We start from the raw sequence: 7861 nt of genomic DNA, 5'->3' as shown, positions 1-7861 counted from the left end.
TCGGTCCACTCACTTGTGCTCTGGTCACACCTTACAGGAGCCACCTGGAACAGATTTACCTGTGATGTGAGGTTAAAGGTCAGAATTTATTTCCCTGTTTCTATATTCCTTCCTGTAACATTTGTTTAGAAATTAGCGTTTTCCGTTAACTTATAGATTATTTGCTTATATATACTCAAGTCCATTTTTACTTGAGCTTTCCCTTGTTCGTTGTTTTATTTCTCTTTTTTGAAAATATTTAGTGAAATATACTTTCACTAAACCAAGAATTTCCTCTCCAGAGCTTGCTCTCCTAATCACAACACTATTTTATAATGATAAAAACATGATAATGTATATATTCCATGTACTACTACAATATTTTGGTTGCATATTGAGTCAAAATACAGATTTAATACTGTAAAACATTGTTCTTGACTTACATCTCTAGAATCCCAGGGAATCTTAAGCAACTCCTCACCAGACTTCCTGTCTGATATATGACTACAGTGTCAGGCCGAGGTCATCCCAGCTGAGTTCAGCCTTTCTGTGAGGTCCACATAGTAAAGTGCAGCTGCTCCCTGCCCATCTTCTGAGGTGAATGTGAAAGTCAGATCATCTCTGTGAAGCATGACATTGCTCAAGTATGATTTGCAGACTAACAACACATTTCAGCTTCAGGTCTCACCTTGATCTATGTATTTTGTCTTTTATTCTGGCTGCAAATATTTACAATTGAGTAGATAGTTGAATTTTTGGTCACATAAATATCATGTACAACCAGATATTTCTATCTATTTTAGGTCACTTATTTCTGACCTTAGAAATCTTTTTCCCAAGCTTACTTTAAAATATTGTCATCTTTTGAAGCTTCACTAATTACTTAATTGATTGAGAATATAATTCTATCAGGAGACACACATGCTAACCATTATGTCTTTGGGATTTTTGGTAACTTCCTAGAAAATACCTTTGGTTATAAAGGACAGGAACAAAGACTTTCCTAGGAACCACAAGGAAGAATTTCTTGCAAGTGTTATTTGTTCCAGTTGTTTCATCATATGTCACATGAGTAAATGTTCAGAAAGGCACTAATATTACTAGGTGGAATTCTAAGCCTCCCTGAATGCAGACCGAACACTTTTTCACAGGGCATGTGTACACCTTATCATATTGTTTTCTCTTCTCCTTCCCTAAAAATCTTTAGGCATTGGCTGGACTCTTGATTCGCTCCATCTCCATTTTACAGAAGTCTACTTGATATTCGGTGAGGATGAGGGAATCTCTTGTGGACAGAAGGCTGAGCTGGAGCTACCCCAGGAGGCTGTCAGGTGGTACATGACGTGCGTGCAGTGGGCATACTGGGCCCTGAAAGTATATTTTCCTTAGTATGTGCCCATGTGGGTACGATTCTCTTTATGGCCTCTCACATGATCTTTAATAGTCTCATTCAACTGCCTATGATTTCTCATGATTTACACAAAGTAATATGTGTGCGTGTTGACTTCTTTTCCTACATAGCAGCAATTTCTGAAGTTTCTAAATACTGAGATATTAATATTCAAAATATGTGCTGGCCTAGCAAAAACAAAATTACCCCATTTTAGCAGATCTTTGATCATTTCTAAACCTAATTGTCTTCTCATTTCAAAGGTTGAGGGTTAACTCTGCATACCCTAAGCAAGGGGCAAGTTTGACATGTTGAGTATGTCCTGTTAACACGTGTATTCAGTCCTGTCAGTCTCTGCTTAACCTCTGCTTATTGGTATGCTACAAATTTGTAGGAGATACATTGTAACATTTATATATTTTAATACCTTCTAAGATTTTTAGTACCTGTGCTATTTTCTCTGCATTTAATCTCCATGGTTTGCATATTTTTTCCATTTTCTTACTGTGATTGACTTCCAGTTTACTTCCACTGTGTCCTGAGAGCAAACTTTTTGTAATGATTATTTTAGGCATATTTTAAGGACCTGTCTAGTGATGATCCATTCAGGCTTCGAGCGTTTTGTGTTTGTTGGATGAAATACTAGTCAAGAGATCCTGTGATTGCTGGTTCTAATGACTTTCACTAACTATGTCCTTATATTTCTGTGTGCTGCAGGTGCCCATTTGCAATAGACAGATATTGAAGCTCTCAGTATAAAATTATCTTCATATGCAAGTTCAAAGCTTTATAAATATGAGCCTAAGGAAAGAAAGAAATGACAGAGAATTTAAAATTATAGTTGCCGTCAGTGAGTTAGGAAGGATAATATGTGATAGGGAGGATGAAGGTGGCAACAGTCTTGCTGATGTCCATTTTATTAAGCTCAACAGTGAAGTTCAAAATTTTAAAATTGTTTGTTTAACCTCAGAATAGACTTAGATTTGAAAGCAGTTTCCAAGTTGCAGCCCAAATGTCCCTTCTCTCCTCGCCTCCTTCCGTTATTTTTCAACCCATATGCTGGTGTGCAGTTTACTCTCACAACACAGCGTTATGCACTATCATCCACTAATTCCAACACCTGACTGAAGTTTGCTTATCTTTCACTGAATATCCTTTTGCTACACTGGAATCTCATCCAGCATTCCATAACACATAGAGATATCCTGTCTCATTATGTTCCTATGGCTGTGACAGGTTCTTGCAAGTTTTTTCTTCTTGCTGACCAAGACATCATCCCTCATTTTGATTTTTCTCATGTTCCTCATGACTGTGCTGAGTTATTGGTCTTTAAATACGAAGTCACAGGTAATCTGCCTTCCTCAAAACCACACAGTGTACGCCATTCTACCTACTTGCTTTTCTTAATTTTTTTATTAAATTTTGTCACATGGATGAGCTTGTGTTAGATTCATCCCGTGTTTAAAAACATTGTGTATTTTTTGTTTTTTATTTTTATTTTTTTAATTTTGGGATGGCGCTGGAGTTTGAACTCAAGACCTTGTGCTTTCGAGGCAGGCAGTGGCAGCCCTGAGCTAAATCCTCAGTGTTTAAAAATTTTTATTCCCTTCTCTTATTTGGGAGCAAAGTCAAAGGTGAATTTCATCTTAATTTACAGGACACAGCAATATAGGAAATTTTACATCAAAATAAATCTCTTTAGAGGACAAGCTTCATACTCTAGGTACAGTTTGGATCTGTTGAAGCATAGTTTCATTGTAAAATCTGCTACAACCACAAAGCACATTTTAAAATGAGAACCTAGAAGATGAACAGTAAGTTGAATTTAGAACAATGAAGAAGTTAAATGTACCAGCAGCCCTCTCCTGTATTGGAAAGTGTAGCTTCCAGGGATAGTTTTGGTCACATTTTGATCCTTCTCTTCTTCTTCTGAAAATGTTGATGAGGCCTTGTCCACAAACTCATTTTTATGGTTTGTAGAGCTTCAATTTGTCCCAGCTTCCACATGCTTTGATCATTATACTGTCTCTGTTTCACCTAGTTTCTCAGCAGCCTGAAAGATACTTGAGATGACATCTAGAAAGAATGACCCAGATCATTTTTGGGTTTTCGGCAGTTAATAGATTTATCAGTGGTTCTATTATATCATAATGAACAAAGTGTACCATCTGTTCAACTGTCCCACCACTTTTTTTAATCTTTATGAGGTTTATTGGTACATTTTAGGTATACAATACAGTTCATCATTAGGATCTTGTACCTCTACATGACTTATCTTGGTTCTTATTTTTCCCCATCCCCCAGCCCTCCCTTCAGCCCCTGCACCCTTCACTGTTTAAAAAGACATTGTTTTCATGTTTTCCTTTTCACATATTTTTTCTTTGCCCTTTTTACCTTTCCCCCACCCCTCCCACTTCCTCTACTCTTTTAGACCATTTTTCCTATTACACAATATAAATTATACATTTTGATCCTTATTTACAGTTCTAGTTTTTCACACCAGAGAAACTATACCACATTTACATATGTATCTTATTTATTTCACTTAAGACTATGGCCTTAATATGCATCAATTTCCTATAAATGACTCCAGTTTATCATTCTTTATGGCTGAGTAGTACTCCGTTAAAAAAAAAAAACTTCTTTTATCCAGTCTCCAGTTGATTGGCAATTGAGCTGTTTCCAAGTTTTAGCTATTACAAACTGTGCTGCTATAAACATGGGTGATCATATATCACTGTGGTATGATTCTTTTAATTCTTTTGGGAAGGTACCCAGCAGAGGGATGGCTGGCTCAAATGGGACTGCTAATCCTAATTGTTTAAGGTATCTCCATATTGATTTCTGTAGATTTCCCAGTCTGCACTCCTACCAACAGTGGAGAAGGGTTCCTTTCTCCCCACAACCCCACCAGCATTTGTTACTGGTTGAATTGTTGATAGCAGCCATTCTCACTGAGGTGAGGTGGAACCTCGGTGTTGTTTTCATCTGCATCTCTTGAATGACCAGTGATGTTGAAAATATTTTTTTCATACTTTGATTTGCTGCTTTTACTTCTTTATCTGAGAAAAACATAATCTGTTCATTTCAGATGCCTATTTTTGAATTGAGTCTTTATATTTGGGGGATCTGATTTTTTTTTTAGTTCTTTATGTATTGTAAATAGCAGGCCTTTGTCTGAGCAACAACTGGTAAAATATTTTTTCCTACATTGTGGGTTGTCTCTTAACTTTGCTTGTGATTTCTCTGGCAGTGCAGAAAATTTTAAAAAGATGATATCCCAATTGCTGTTTCTTTATGCTAGTTCTTATGCTATTGAGGATTTGTACATAAAGTCTTTTGCTATGCTGATATCTTCAAGAGTTCTACCTAATGTATCTTCCAGCAAGTTTAGATTGTACAATTTAATGTTTATATGTTTAATCCACTTGGATTTTAGTTTAATGCATGCTGAAAGGGATGGGTCTAGTTTTAATCTTTGACAAGTTGAAATGCAGTTTTTTGAACATCATTTATTAAATAGGCTATCTTTCCTCCAGTGAAGGTATCTGGCTCCTTTGTCAAATATGAGGTAGCTGAGTATGTCAGGAGTTGTTTCTGCATCTTCTAATCTGTTCCCCTGATCCTTGGGTCTGTTTCTTTGCTGGTACCATGCTGCTTTTATCAGAGTGGCTTTGTAGTATAGTTGCATGTTGGGAATTGTGATACTTCCTGACATATGTATGTTGCCTAGGCTTGCTTTGGTTATTCTAGGTCTCTTCTAATTCCAAATGAATTTTTGGACTTTTTTCTCTAGTTCTGTGAAATATACCATTGGGATTTCAGTAAGGCTTGCGTTGAATCCATTTAAGAGTTTTGGAAGTATGGCCATTTTGGCTATATTGATTCTTCCTACCTAGGAACAAAGGATGCCTTTCTGTTTTCTTATGTCCCTTTCAGTCTCTTTTTTCAGAGTGCTGTAGTTCTCAGTGTGTGGGTCTTTTGTTTCATTTGATTGCTCCCTAGATATTTTGTTTTCCTGATGCTACTAGTTTCACTCTCAGTGAGCTGTCATTTGCCTCTCCCACCGCTGGTGTAGCTCAGCACAGCCAGTGCAGCTTCCCCTTGTGTCCTGAGAACAGCCTCAGAGAGGACACTGACCAGGAACGGGGTGAATCCTGGTTTTCCACCTTGCTGTATCTGACCTTGGCCGCCAGCTGTGATGTTCCACATTGTCTGTGTTGCTTCCTGCTGGATGTTCTTTGGGGTGGAAGAGCAGGATAGGTAAGACAAAAACCATTCTGAATCCATTCATGTTTTTCAGTGATAATATTCCCTACGGTTTTGCCATGTGAATCATAACTGGCAACTCATTGGATCCTAGAAGCTTCATGAGCTGGAGTACAACTTCTGTTTTTCCAGCAATTTTAATGCATTCTTTGAACTTTTGTTAAGGGAGGAAATGTCCCAGCATGCATCTGCTGATACTTTATGATCTTTTTGATGCAGGAGATGAACCAAAGTAGGAAGAATTTGCTCAGCAACATCTAATGGGGGCACAAGGTCCTTGCTGTGACAACGGTCAGAAGTGTCCAGGTAAGAGCAGGTAAGTAACCACCTTCTACAGATGACATATCAGGACATGCAAAAGAGCCAAGGGTAGATCAACGGTACCATATTTGATAACTGAGTCAGGGTGAACTGGGCCGTCACCTGCACTGTTTTCTAGAGCCCACACAGCCTGTTCTCTAGGGGGAGCCGAGGGAGGTGCCGTAGTGAAGTGAGTGTGGGTACCACCTCCATCCACACAGCCTTGGTCTGTTCTGGAGACCGAAAGCAGTGTTAGTGAGTTCCTAAGCAGACCGAAAGAATGGGACCACAATCGGTTCTGCCCGAGAAGCACCCAGATTTTAGAAACAAAGCAGCCTGCGTTATGTTTTTGCCTGGGGTTGGGGGCTGATTTTCACGAGAAATCAGTTTCCTAGCAGCTTGAGTAGCTTGCAGATGGCTTTCCAGATCGTTCCTATCGATGCTTTGGCAGCGTCACCAAAGTGATTCCCAGTGAGTGCTCTGGTTGTTCCAGTTTCCCGGAGCGGTGAAGTGGCCCGATCGGAAACCAGCTCACGCGTCTCCCTCTCTCAGCTTTGCTCAGCTCCACGCTGACGTCTGCTCTGCCCCACCGCATGTCTGGGTGTCTTTCCCTGGCTCTTGCATCTGCTCAGATGGGCCCATGGCGAAGCAGCCTTTCCATTGGTGGACACAGCGAGGAGACAGAGAAGGCGGCTTGGGGGGCTCAGGCGGTGTTGTGGGGCTCACAGGCTGTGGACAGGCTGGCCTGGAAGTGTCCGCTGTGGCTCAGCCCAGAAACGGTGCATATTCCCCTCTGTGTTTTGTTTCTTTGAGATGAAGCCCTATGCTCTGCAAAGCACAGGCTTTAGCATAGGGAGTCCTGTTCCAACTCCTTATGACACCATATAGTTTTAAAATTATTTGAAGTTCTTTCACATTGGCAATTGGTCAGTTCTCCATTTACAGTGAACTTGTGCACAAACTCAGGGTGCAAATGAGTAACCTTGATTTTCTTTATACTCATTTTGGTGCCTTGTATTTTGCTTAGCGTGTGGGTTTTTATTTTGTTTTGGTTTTTTTTAATTTTGTATTTTAATCTGTTCAGTTTTGGTTTTTTGGCTCGTTGGCTGTTGTTTCCAGGGTTTTGTTTGATTCCTGTTCATTGGGAAATAGCCGCATCATTGTCATTTGGTTTTATGACTACATGACACTGCTCCACACTCCAAGGACATTGTGTCCACTTTCTTGCCTCTAACTCCTGTCCTCCGAGTCTTAAATCCTCCTTCCTCTTATCAGGAACTAGTGTCAGAATCAATATCTGCACACTGTGTGTACTCTCCACTCCTGGAGTGTCAGTTGATTGAATCCTGTGAGTCCTGTCAGCTTCCTTTTCACTGACAGAGGAAAGAAAAGATCTTTGCATCTACCAACTCGTGCATGTGAACGTCTCATCGATATTTCTACTTGCGTCCACATGTATACATACATAGGTGAGATTATCCATGAACCCTTACTGATATCTCCAGGACCACGTGGGCTAAGTGTGTGCTATATTCTTTGGGGCTCCCCTTCCCAGTTACCTGCATGTCATCTACCAGTGAGAAACGTGGGTCCATCAAACTTTATCACTACAGTCTAACACATACATACTTGCTTCAGGATTATCAGGCCGTTCCCCCATGGGAAACAGTTATTTGTGCTGTGCACGAGTTCTTTAAATTGAGAATCCCCACCTGCTTCTTCATTAAGTTAGTTCAGTCATGTTTCCTCCCACTGCTTTCCACTTAGTTATTTAATGCATTTTATATTTTTATCTCATTCATCTCCATGATCACCCGGCCTATTAAATATTTTTATTTTTCATATATTCAGATTCACAATTTTTAGTATAAAAAATTAAAAAGCAATATTATATCTCCAGCATTACATTATTCAGGAATTTCC

At 39.4% G+C, this 7861-nt stretch overlaps 1 pseudogene; it reads right to left on the bottom strand.

The window, feature by feature from the left end:
• Positions 1-3176: 3176 nt before the first annotated feature.
• Positions 3177-6533, bottom strand: LOC104872087 (annotated as a pseudogene).
• Positions 6534-7861: the final 1328 nt, after the last annotated feature.

This window comes from Fukomys damarensis, unplaced genomic scaffold (assembly GCF_012274545.1).
Source record: "Fukomys damarensis isolate Sample0158 unplaced genomic scaffold, DMR_v1.0_HiC HiC_scaffold_7, whole genome shotgun sequence".
In the NCBI taxonomy this organism is placed as follows: Eukaryota; Metazoa; Chordata; class Mammalia; order Rodentia; family Bathyergidae; genus Fukomys; species Fukomys damarensis.
Note: the sequence above shows the minus strand (reverse complement) of the source record. Positions and strands in the feature narration are given on the sequence as shown.